The following is a 13,870-nucleotide window of genomic DNA, read 5'->3' on the forward strand; positions in this document are numbered from 1 at the left end:
TAATCAGGTTGGAGGACAAAAAAGGTAGTTTCTTTGTGAGGTTTAAATTTTACTATTTTCATTGCTAGTTTATTGTTTCATATTTAAGAATCAACAGTGTTTGTGTATAGAGTTTGCTTAGATGCCTCTTAGGTTAAGCTGCTTCATATATACATACATACACACTTGTGTGCACATACGCACATACATAATTTTTGATGTATGCATTTTAACAGTATAAATACCAGTTTTGCCTCTTTACCATCTCTTATATGTCTCTCTTTTTTAAGTTGATAAACAATAAATTATGTAGTTTTACTTGCATTTCTTTGATTACTGGTAAGGTTGACCCCTTGTAATATCTAATTGGATACTTGGATTACTTGAATTTCTTGTTTATGTGTGTTGTGGTTACCTATTAGCATCTACTTCCTTCTCTCACCAATACCACACAACTTGCTGTTTGAATAACCCCTCTTACATCCCTGAAAATAATCATGTATGTGGGTTGGGTGGCATTGTTACATGCTCATCTGTCTAGGTTGACTGGCCCAGTTACCTTTTTAAGCAATGTTCTCCTCCCCAGTAATAAATGGTTTAGGGATGGGTACCTGACCCTGATCAGACTGTGGAGATGCAAGAAGATATTTGCTGAGGCTTCCTCGGATATTGAAAAGACACTTTCTTGGAGAAATCTATTCTGAGATGAGTAAATTTCTTTCTGCAGCTAGTTTTTCTAATAAGCTAACCATAAGCAATAACAAGAAAATAAGAAGGCATCTAAGTTGGAGCCCTGATGCAATCTGGAACCCATGGATGTGGAGTGAGATATATTTCTGGACTTTGACTTATGTGAGCCAGTAAATTTCTATTTTGTTTAAGCCAATTAGACATTGGTTTTTTCCCCAACAACTAAATGTATATTATATAAGTACATGTGTTTTTCTTATTGTTAGGAGTTCTATGTACATGAGGTTCAATTTGCTGGTGTATATATGCATTAGAAAGAAAAAAGTAAGTCTATTATTTTGAAAAGCCACTACTCTTAAGTACTATTGACATTTCAGTGATATTACTTTCATATATTTCTGTATGGATATGTACATAGAAAACTGTGAGTTGACTTCATACCTTGTTTTCATACCTTGTTTTCTATGTACATATGCTACTTATGTCTTATGTTTTGTCATTTAGTTTCTGTGTCACTGTTTTAGTCAGCTTCTTTACCCCTGTGACTAAAGGACCTGAGCAGAACAACTGTGAAGGAGGAAAAGTTTATTTGAGGGCTCACAGTTTCAGAGGTCTTAGTGCATAGGAGGGCTGGCTCCATTCCTTGAGGCTTGAGGTGAGGCAGGACATCATGGCAAAAAGTGTGACTGAGGGAACTAGCTCACATGATGATCAGAAAGCAGCAAAGAGAGGTCTTGCCTTGCCGAATACAAATACATATCCCAAAGCCATCACCTAATTCCCACCTCCTTCCAATCACACCCTACCATTTCAGTTACCACTCAGTTAAACCCTGTGAGGGGATTAATTTACTGATTGGTTTAAGACTCTAACAACCCAATCATTTCTCCTCTGAACCTTCTTGCATTGTCTCACAGTGAGCTTCTGGGGAACACCTCACATCCAAATCATAACAGTCACCCAAACATTCCCTGTCACCCCTCTCCTTGCCAAGGTATCAGTTTCAGATCATGGCATATGTGCCCTCTTTGTATTTTCCATGCCTCTAAATCATGCATATATGTATATACATACATAGCTTTATTTTTATATAGTTACAATTTGCTTATATTTAAAGAACATGTTTTACAGAAATGAGATCATCTGTATATTCATCTCTGCATGTTATTCTTTCTAACAATAGATTATGAAAATGCCTATAAGCCAGTTTATTATGTACATGTAACATTCATTTTGATGGTTGTACAGTATTAATATCCCATAGTATAGACCTACCACAGTTTATTCAACTATCCCTCTGGTAAGGATTATTATTGTATTTCCATTTTTTTCTGCCACCACAGATATCACTACAGTAAATATTCTTGTACACATATCTTTTTAGATCTAAGTGTTAGATTCATGGATTTAAGAAAGCATGTTGTTTTAAATTTTTCATGTATTTTGCTGATAACTTTTCAAAAATCTGTAACATTAATTTACATTCCCATGGCAATATGTGACATTGTTTTCCCTGCATTCCTCATCGGCCTCAAGAGATATTCTCATATTTTAATTTTTGCTATCTTGATATTTATAAGATACACTTTGTGAAGCACAGTGTTATTTTAGTTTGCATTTTCTAAAGAGTACTTTTTCACATTTGTAATCCATTTGTAGTTGCCTTTTTAAAAAAATTATTATTCATATCCTTTGACAGTTTTTCTGTTCAGTTTTTTGTGGTTTTTTAATCAGTTATGTGAGTTTTCTATATAGTACAGATATTAAATCTCATGTTTATCTTATAAGCATATTGTCCTAACCTGTGCCTGTTTTTTAAAAAATGTTTTTTGTCTTGTGTTTTCCCTATAATTTAAAATATTTATGTTTTATATCATTTGGATTCCCCCAACCCTTAGATTATATATACAGTCTCTTTAGCCATGTCTGAGATTTTTTTAATTCATATTTGTAGTAATTTGGAATTCATATTGGCATATAGCACAAGTTAAGGAGCCATCTCATTTTTTCCCATGTGGACAGTCAAGTTGTGTCAGTATTATACATTTTTCTCACTGAGCTGAAACACTACTTTTCTCTAGATGAGATTCCCATAACTGCATACTCTACTTTGTCCTTTTATTTTAAAGTCTCTTGTTGAAAAGTAATGTATTTTAGTTAATTGGTTTTCTTTAATCCTCTGTATTTTATTTTGCACTTTAAAAAACATTTTTAGAATGGCTCTGCAGGTCATTTACTGTCAGACTGCCATAGAGGCCTGAAAAAGCAGAGTTGTTAATGGTGAGTGTCCTTATAAAGTTTAGTCACTTGTAAGGCATTTTTTTTTAACGTATTAAGCTTAAAGATTGCCTTTGTTCATTATTCCTATTGATGGGTCATTTTAAAAATATATTCATATGAAAGAGGTTTTTCCTAAAATGTATTATGGATACTGGTCTTGTTAATATGTATTGCATCATCTTCACCCATGACTTTTGTCTTGGAATTTGTTTGAAACATTGCATACTAAAAAGTTTTCAAAAACCAAAAGTGTAATGATTTTAATCAACTTTTAAAGATTAGCATTCAAATTGAAATCATCTGGTAGTCTGCATTTATTCTGAGAAAACTGATAATTAAATGTCAAAGACTTGCCATTAGGATATATGGACATTTTTGTATTATTCAGATTTTATACTGTTCTTCAATATTTTATAGTTTTCTTCACATAAGTCCTGTATCTTTTTTATAAAAGTTATTCCTAGGAATGTTTTTATCGGTGAATAGAACATAGATTTTTTTCATTTCAGAACCTGTGGAGTTGTCACTAATATAGAAAACCTATTGACTTCCAGGTTTATCCATCCACCTAATCAATTTCTTTTTTTTTTTTTTTTTTTTTTTTAATTTTTTATTGTGGGTTGTTCAAAACATTACAAATTTCTTGACATATCATATTCCACACTTTGATTCTAGTGGGTTATGAACTCCCACCTTCACCCCATACACAGATTGCAGATTCACATCAGTTACACATCCATTGATTTACAAATTGCCATACTAGTGTCTGTTGTGCTCCGCTGCCTTTCCCATCATCCACCCTCCCCCCTCCCCACCTCTCCCCTCCCCTCCCCTCCTCTCTCTCTACCCCCTCCACTGTATAACCCTGAGGGTCTCCTTCCATTACCGTGCAATTTACCTTCTCTCTCCCTTTCCCTCCCACCTCTCATCCCTGTTAAATGTTAATCTTCTTCTCCTGTTCTTCGTCCCTACTCTGTTCTTAGTTACTTTCCTTATATCAAAGAAGACATTTGGCATTTGTTTTTTAGGGATTGGCTAGCTTCACTTAGCATAATCTGCTCTAATGCCATCCATTTCCCTGTAAATTCTATGATTTTGTCATTTTTTAATGCAGAGTAATACTCCATTGTGTATAAATGCCACATTTTTTTTATCCATTCGTCTATTGAAGGGCATCTAGGTTGGTTCCACAGTCTTGCTATTGTGAACTGTGCTGCTATGAACATGGATGTAGCAGTGTCCCTGTAGCATGCTCTTTTTAGGTCTTTAGGGAATAGACCAAGAAGGGGAATAGCTGGGTCAAATGGTGGCTCCATTCCCAGCTTTCCAAGAAATCTCCATACTGCTTTCCAAATTGGCTGCACCAATCTGCAGTCCCACCAGCAATGTACAAGTGTACCCTTTTCCCCACATCCTCGCCAGCACTTGTTGTTGTTTGACTTCCTAATGGCTGCCAATCTTACTGGAGTGAGATGGTATCTTAGGGTGGTTTTGATTTGCATTTCTCTGACAGCTAGAGATGTTGAGCATTTTTTCATGTACTTGTTGATTGACTGTATGTCCTCCTCTGTGAAGTGTCTGTTCAGGTCCTTGGCCCATTTGTTGATTGGGTTGTTTGTTCTCTTATTGTCTAATTTTTTGAGTTCTTTGTATACTCTGGATATTAGGGCTCTATCTGAAGTGTGAGGAGTAAAGATTTGTTCCCAGGATGTAGGCTCCCTATTTACCTCTCTTATTGTTTCTTTTGCTGAGAAAAAACTTCTTAGTTTGAGTAAGTCCCATTTGTTGATTCTAGTTATTAACTTTTGTGCTATGGGTGTCCTATTGAGGAATTTGGAGCCCGACCCCACCGACTGTAGATCGTAGCCAACTTTTTCTTCTATCAGACGGCGCGTCTCTGATTTGATATCAAGTTCCTTGATCCATTTTGAATTCACTTTTGTGCATGGCGAGAGAAAGGGATTCAGTTTCATTTTGTTGCATATGGATTTCCAGTTTTCCCAGCACCATTTGTTGAAGATGCTATCCTTCCTCCATTGCATGCTTTTAGCCCCTTTATCAAATATAAGATAGTTGTAGTTTTGTGGATTGGTTTCTGTGTCCTCTATTCTGTACCATTGGTCCACACACCTGTTTTGGTACCAGTACCATGCTGTTTTTGTTACTATTGCTCTGTAGTATAGTTTGAAGTCTGGTATCGCTATACCGCCTGATTCACACTTCTTGCTTAGCATTGTTTTTGCTATTCTGGGTCTTTTATTTTTCCATATGAATTTCATGATTGCTTTCTCTATTTCTACAAGAAATGCCATTGGGATTTTGATTGGCATTGCATTAAACCTATAGAGAACTTTTGGTAATATCGCCATTTTGATGATGTTAGTTCTGCCTATCCATGAACAGGGTATATTTTTCCATCTTCTAAGATCTTCTTCTATTTCTCTCTTTAGGGTTCTGTAGTTTTCATTGTATAAGTCTTTCACCTCTTTTGTTAGGTTGATTCCCAAGTATTTTATTTTTTTTGAAGATATTTTGAATGGAGTGGTTGTCCTCATTTCCATTTCAGAGGATTTGTCGCTGATATACAGGAATGCCTTTGATTTATGCGTGTTGATTTTAAATCCTGCCACTTTGCTGAATTCATTTATTAGCTCTAATAGTTTCTTTGTAGAGCCTTTTGGGTCTGCTAGATATAGAATCATATCATCTGCAAATAGTGATAATTTAATTTCTTCTTTTCCTATTTTTATGCCTTTAATTTCTTTCGTCTGTCTAATTGCTCTGGCCAGTGTTTCGAGAACTATGTTGAAGAGAAGTGGAGAGAGAGGGCATCCCTGTCTTGTTCCAGATTTTAGAGGGAATGCCTTCAGTTTTTCTCCATTCAGAATAATGCTAGCCTGAGGCTTAGCATAGATTGCTTTTACAATATTGAGGTATGTTCCTGTTATCCCTAGATTTTCTAGAGTTTTGAACATAAAGGGATGCTGTACTTTGTCAAATGCTTTTTCCGCATCTATCGAGATGATCATATGGTTCTTATTTTTAAGTCTATTGATGTGGTGAATAACATTTATTGATTTCCGTATATTGAACCAGCCTTGCATCCCAGGGATGAATCCTACTTGATCATGGTGTACAATTTTTTTTATATGTTTTTGTATCCGATTCGCCAGAATTTTATTGAGGATTTTTGCATCTAGGTTCATTAGAGATATTGGTCTGTAGTTTTCTTTCTTTGAAGTGTCTTTGTCTGGTTTAGGTATCAGGGTGATGTTGGCCTCATAGAATGAATTTGGAAGTTCTCCCTCCTTTTCTATTTCCTGAAGTAGCTTGAAAAGTATTGGTATTAGTTCTTCTTTAAAGGTTTTGTAAAATTCTGCTGTATACCCATCGGGACCTGGGCTTTTCTTAGTTGGTAGTCTTTTGATGGTTTCTTCTATCTCCTCAATTGATATTGGTCTGTTTAGGTTTTCTATATCCTCCTGACTCAATCTGGGCAGATCATATGACTTAAGAAATTTATCTATGCCTTCACTATCTTCTAATTTATTGGAGTATAAGGATTCAAAATAGTTTTTGATTATCTTCTGTATTTCTGAAGTGTCTGTTGTGATATTGCCTTTTTCATCCCGTATGCTAGTAATTTGAGTTCTCTCTCTTCTTCTCTTCACTAGCATCGCTAAGGGTCTGTCGATTTTGTTTATTTTTTCAAAGAACCAACTTTTAGTTTTGTCAATTTTTTCAATTGTTTCTTTTGTTTCGATTTCATTAATTTCAGCTCTGATTTTAATTATTTCTTGCCTTCTACTTCTTTTGCTGTTGTTTTGCTCTTCTTTTTCAAGGATTTTGAGATGAAGTATGAGATCGTTTATTTGTTGGTTTTTTCTTTTTTTAAGGAATGAACTCCAAGCAATGAATTTTCCTCTTAGAACTGCTTTCAATGTGTCCCATAGATTCCGATATGTTGTGTCTGTGTTTTCATTTATCTCTAAGAATTTTTTAATTTCCTCCTTGATGTCTTCTATAACCCATTTATCATTCAGTAACCTATTGTTCATTCTCCAAGTGATGTATGCTTTTTCCTTCCTTCTTTTATCGTTGATTTTCAGTTTCATTCCATTATGATCAGATAAGATGCATGGTAATATCTCTACTCCTTTATATTGTCTAAGAGTTGCCCTGTGACATAATATATGATCTATTTTTGAGAAGGATCCATGTGCTGCTGAGAAAAAAGTGTAACTGCTTGATGTTGGGTGGTATACTCTATATATGTCAATTAGGTCTAGGTTATTAATAGTGTTATTGAGTTCTATAGTTTCCTTATTCAACTTTTGTTTGGAAGATCTGTCCAGTGGCGAGAGAGGTGTGTTGAAGTCTCCCATGATTATGGTGTGGTGGTCTATTAGACTCTTGAACTTGAGAAGAGTTTGTTTGATGAACATAGCTGCACCATTGTTTGGGGCATAAATATTTATGATTGTTATGTCTTGTTGGTGTATGGTTCCCTTAAGCAGTATGTAGTGTCCCTCTTTATCTCTTTTGATTAACTTTGGCTTGAAATCTATTTTATTTGATATGAGTATGGACACGCCTGCTTGTTTCCGAAGTCCATATGAGTGATATGATTTTTCCCAACCTTTCACCTTCAGCCTATGTATGTCTTTTCCTATCAAATGCGTCTCCTGTAGGCAGCATATTGTTGGGTCTTGTTTTGTGATCCATTCTACTAGCCTGTGTCTCTTAATTGGTGAGTTTAAGCCATTAACATTTAGGGTTATTATTGAGATATGGGTTGTTCTTCCAGCCATATTTGTTTATTTCTGTTACTAAACATTGTTTGTTTTCCTCTTTGATTGTTTCCCCCCCCCTTTACTGTCCTACCTCCCACTGTTGGTTTTCATTGTTATTTTCCATTTCCTCTTCCTGTAATACTTTGGCTAGGATGTTTTGAAGAGATGGTTTTCTAGCTGCGAATTCTTTAAACTTTTGTTTATCGTGGAAGGTTTTAATTTCATTCTCCATCCTGAAGCTTAATTTCGCTGGATACACAATTCTTGGTTGGAACCCATTATCTTTCAGTGTTTGAAATATGTTATTCCAGGATCTTCTAGCTTTCAGAGTCTGTGTTGAAAGATCAGCTGTTATCCTGATTGGCTTGCCCCTAAATGTAATCTGCTTCCTTTCTCTTGTAGCTTTTAAAATTCTCTCCTTATTCTGTATGTTGGGCATCTTCATTATAATGTGTCTAGGTGTGGATCTCTTATGATTTTGCACATTCGGCGTCCTGTAGGCTTCTAGGATTTGGGATTCTGTCTCATTCTTCAAGTCTGGGAAGTTTTCTTGTATTATTTCATGGAATAGACTGCTCATTCCTTTGGTTTGGAGCTCTGTACCTTCCTGTATCCCAATGACTCTTAAGTTTGGTCTCTTAATGTTATCCCATATTTCTTGGATGTTCTGCTCATGGTTTCTTAACAGTCTTGCTGAGCTGTCTATGTTCTTTTCCAAGTTGAAATACTTTGTCTTCATTGTCTGATGTTCTATCTTCTAAGTGTTCTACTCTGTTGGTAGTATTCTCCATTGAGTTTTTAAGTTGGTTTATTGCTTCCTGCATTTCTAGGATTTCTGATTGCTTGTTTTTTATAACCTCTATCTCCCTGTATAGTTGATCCTTTGCTTCCTGGATTTGTTTGCGTAATTCGTTGTCGAAGTGATCTTTCATTGTCTGATTTTGCTGTTTAATGTCTTCCTTGATACTCCAGATCATCTGAAGCATGTAGATCCTGAATTCTTTATCTGACATTCCATCTGCTGCAGCTGTTACCTCTTCTAAAGTTGCGTTGACCTGCATTGCTTGTGGTCCTTTCTTTCCTTGTCTTTTCATACTGCTTGCGTATCTTTCCTGCAGGTGCGGGCGGCGGATCTGCTCTCTCCTTATTCCAATTGGGGTGTCGTGGCTACCACGCCGGCAGGTCACTGGGCCTGTTCTGGGAGCTGGTGGCGGCTCTGTTCTGCCCCTACTCCAATTGGGGTGACGTGTCTGTCGTACCAGCAGGCCACTGGGCCTGTCCTGCTGGTCGGTCGCAGATCTGCCCACCTTTCGGGCACGAGTGGAGGCTCTGCTTTGCCCCTACTCCAATTGGGGTGTCGTGACTACCCCGCCTGCAGGATGCTGGGTCTGTTCCTGGCAAGGGAGGCGACTCTGCTCTGTCACTACTCCAATTAGGGTGGTGTTTGTACCCCGCCGGCAGGCTCCTGGGCCTGATCCGCCGGTCTGTTGTAGGTCTGCCTACCTTGAAGGCGCGGGCGGCGGATCTGCCCTGCCCCTCCTACCACGCCTGCGGACCCCTGGGCCTGATCTGCAGGTTGATCACTGGTCTGCTCACCCTGCGGGCACGGGTGGCGGTTCCGCTCCACCCCCACTCCAATTGGGGTCACGTGACCACCACACCGGCAGGGCCTGATCCGGGCGTGGGATAAGGATCTGCTCTGCCCCTACTCGAGTTGGGGTGACGTGTGTACCACACTGGCAGGCCACTGGGCCTGACCCGCCAGGCTGTCACAGGTCTGTTTACCTTGCAAGCGCGAAGGGCGGCTCTGCCCTGCCCCTCCTACCACGCCCATGTACTACTGGGTCGTGGGTCTGCCCACCTGGCGGGTGTGGGTGGCGGCTCCGCTCCGCCCCCTCTCCAATTGGGGTCACGCGGTCACCACGCTGGCGAGCCGCTGGGCCTGCTCCGGGGGCTGGCGGCGGCCCGGCTCCTTCCCTCCGGCTCGAGGACAAATTGAGGAGACTCGGGTGACTGAGCCTCACCCCCCTTACCAGAAGACCAACTGCTTATGTCACCGCTGGTATTGATGAAGATCTCTCCTCCACCGCTTTCTGCTGACATCAGATCTCTGCCATGTTGGTATCCTATGCGAATGGCAGCATTTCGTTCCCCTTGCCAGGCAACCCAAGCAATGGGTGAGTCCTGACCTGCCCTCAGCAGGACCCGGACCGAGACACAGTTTCCGCGGGCTCCTAGCCCCGGTCCAGGGAAGTTCCGGGAGCCGGAACTCGGCCGCTCCGTGCTCGGTGTAAGCTCCTATAAGTGTAGGCTCCAAGAAGCAGCCCCCGCGGGCTCTGTGATTCCTAGTTTGACAAATCTCTAGGTTTGCTATTTTCTAAAAGCCCCTAATCAGGTGCTGGTCACATACAGTAGTAAAAACTAGCTTGAAAAGCCACACTCAGGAGGGCAGAACAAAAGCCTGAGGCCGACTGAGGTGATGCATGCCTGTAATCTCATCCACTCGGGAGGCTGAGGCAGGAGGATCACAAGTTTGGCGTCAGTATGGGAAAGTTTGCAAGATTCTGTCTTATAATACAAAATGGGAAGGACTGGAGATGTAGCTCAGTGATAAAGCTCTCCTGAGTTCAATCCCAAGTACCGCAAGAAATAAGTAAATCTGAAAAAAGAAGAGCGTGGAGAACGCACGGAGCAGCGCTCCTGCAGCGCTCCCTAATCAATTTCTTTAACTGTGTATTTGATTTATTTTTTTATATTAAAAATATAATCTTTGAATATTAATGTTAAGAAGTTATAAATTTTCAGCACTTTAATTTGAAAGCACATAATTTTTGCATTCCCAATTATAGTAATTAACTCCCAGTAGCACCCTAATCAGTACACTCATATTCGTATTTAAGAGGGATTGTAAATACTGATAATATGGTGAAAACAGAAAAAGTTTGTATTGGCACAGCTAAAATAATAGGTTTAATTTTAAAACATCAATATTTCATGTTTAATTACAAAAAAAAAGTACCATTTCACCTTCAGACGTACTGAAGCTGAGGCATCTCATTCTTGTGGATGTACAATGATCATGAGGTCATGAGATTCACTGTGGTATATTCAGATATGTATGTAGGAAAATTATGTCAAATTCTTTCTTTTCCTATCCCCCTCCCTCCCTTTCATTCCCCTTTGTCTAATCTACTGAACTTCTGTTCTCACCCTGCTCCTTATTATGGGTTAGCTTCCACATATCAGAGAAACATTTGACCTTTGTTTTGGGGGATTGGCTTATTTCACTTAGCACTATAGTCTCCAGCTCCATGGGTACTTTGAAGGTAGGGTTCCCTTAGTTTTCTAAGTAAAATAGAAAAAAAAAAACCTGGTAGTTTTTGAATGTTTATATATTAATACAGAGGAAATTGTAGGCATTTAAAAATTTAATATTTTGAAGCCAGTCTCTGACAAGCATTTGGAGGAAACATCCCCTGCAACTGATATGAAACTTAGCTTTGAATAGAAGTGACTCAGATGTGCAACTCCTAGGCCATTTTGGCCACAGTTTTCCTAGCTCTCTCCAAGGCCAACTCTTCCTAGATTTCCGTATGTCAAACTCTCCCTAGGATCAGTCACTTTGATTTTCTTCTTACATGTCAGAGGGAGACTGAACCATTGTGTTTCTGTTGTCACCATGTTTGACTAGATCCAGAAGATTGGTAAGATTTCTTTTTCTATGTGCTGGAATATATAATTTTAAAAAATGAGTTTAAATGATGGTTTATTGCAAGTTTCTCAGAAGTCAGTGTAACATAATAGTGTGGACTTTTGGAATAAAATTGGGCTCATAGCCCAGCCCAGCTAGATTAATCTTTTTAACCTTTTGGATTTCAGTTTCTTCATAGTGAAAGGTGAGTGTAATAATGATCTCAAAAACATCACAGGCTTGTTGTGAGCATTAAATGCTTTAGAAAGCATAAAACATAGTGTGCGTCAATTAGAGGCTAATTATTAGTCTACCTTGGCTAATGGTCTTTCGGTCTTTTCAGCTTTTCTGTTCTGTCTTGAGTTCATTTTTATAATTCACATAGGGAAACAATACTTTTTTTTTTCTTGCTAGAATCAAATTTTTCCTGGAACAAAACTGGACATATTCCAGTTAAAAATAATTTTAAAATTATTTTTTCTACTGGGACTGATAATACACACCTATAATCCCAGCAACTAAGAAGGCTGAGGCAGGAGGAGGATCATAAGTTCAAGGCCAGCCTTGGCAGATTAGTGAGACACTGTTTCAAAATTGAAAAATAAAAAAAGGGCTGGGAATGTACGCAGTCATAGAGTGCCCCTGAGTCCTATAACAATACCACACAAAAAGTTTTTCTTTTTTTCTGAGTAAGTTCCTTATTTGTTGTGTGTGTATGCATTTTATATATATATATATATATAGTGTGTGTGTGTTTTGGGTTTGTTTTGTTTTGGAAGCAGTTTATGGTCTTTTTGATTTTTTTTTTTTTTAATCACTTTAGACAACAAGTCTTGAAAAGTGAACTGGAAATCAATCCGGAGTGATTTATAGAGATGGGAGTGGGTAATTGCAAATGAGGTACCTGTTGAGAATACTTAACAAGTTTCCTTCTTTGTGAAGACCTGTTGTTAACACAACAGGTTTCCCCTGCAACTGCAGGACATCCAATGTCTCAGCACTCTGAAGTTAACACATATCAAAGGAGCTTGAAGCATTGAGCTTGCTATGTCACAAAATAGTATAGATCCCTGGTCACAAGACATTTATCACTTTTAGATTTGTGTTCCTTTAGCCATATTTTCTTCACTAGGAATTTTAAGCTAATTAAATATTTCCATGTGTCACACTCATACTTTTTTTTTTTTTTTTTTTTGGTATCAGGGATTGAACTCAGGGGCACTCAACTATTGAGCCACATCCCCAGCCCTTTTTTGTATTTCACTTAGACACAGGTCTCACTACATTGCTTATGGCTGGCTTTGAACTCATGATCATCCTGCCTCAGTCTCCTGAGCTGCTGGAGTTACAGATGTGTACCACCGTGCCTGGCTCATATCCTTTTTTTTTTTTTTTAAGGATAAGCAAACCACCAAAGTTTTCTCTAAAACAACAGTAATAAATTTTATCATACCATATAAGATCCATCATATCATGTATGTTTATAAACATGTCTGCGTATACTTATCTCTTGAACAGTTCACTCACTGTTCATTAACAGTCTCATGATTAAATCACTTATAAAATAGTTTCAGTATTATAATTCCATGGAACTACAATCCTAATGAATACAAAAATTTGTTTGCTTTCTTTTTGTCGTTAGGTGTTATCTCACTAGGGATACATAGTCAGATGTTCAAATTACTTGAATAAATTCTTTTTTCCGTGTGGTTTTATTATCAGTGTGATATAGTTGACTTTTTTCTGCTTGTAATCAGTTATAAGGTTATTTTTCATCCTTTAATCTTTTGAATAATTATTGATATGGTTAAAGTTAGATACTATATGAAAAGATCTATTAGGGAAGTCATGTTCCCATCCCTCTCTGTTCCTTGGAACTATAATACTGAAACCATTTTCTTAGTGATTTAATAATGCTACTGTTAATGAACAGTGAACTGTGCACATCGTTAACACTAGTTTCTGGTTTATTCTTCCTTTCTTCCTGTGTTTCTTTTTGCAAAAATGCAACTTCCTCACAGCCCACATTTTCACAGAAGGTAGCATTCTATATATACTCTTTTGAATCTTCCTTTTTTACTTTAGAATGTAACCCCAAAAGTCACTCTATAAATCATCATTTCATAGAGCTCTTCCTTATTGTATTATGACTGCACAAATTGTGCACTGCACAATAAACTGTCAGTTGTTCAGTTTATTTAAACAGTTACCTACAATATTTCTAATATTTTTAAAATTATAAATAATTCTACATTGAATAACTTATGTATTGTTCTGTATATACAGAGGATAGGTTCCTAAAGCAATTCTCAAAATCTTTTTATTTTTTGGTGGTGCTGGGGATTAGAACCCAGGGCCTTATGCATACAAAGCACTCTGCCAACTGAGCTATATCCCCAGCCCCTCAAAATCTTTATTGAGGTTTATTTTACATAAA

The sequence above is a fragment of the Marmota monax genome, unplaced genomic scaffold (assembly GCF_021218885.2).
Source record: "Marmota monax isolate L192 unplaced genomic scaffold, Marmota_monax_Labrador192_F-V1.1 WCK01_AAM20220418_F8-fsc00066, whole genome shotgun sequence".
Taxonomy (NCBI): domain Eukaryota; kingdom Metazoa; phylum Chordata; class Mammalia; order Rodentia; family Sciuridae; genus Marmota; species Marmota monax.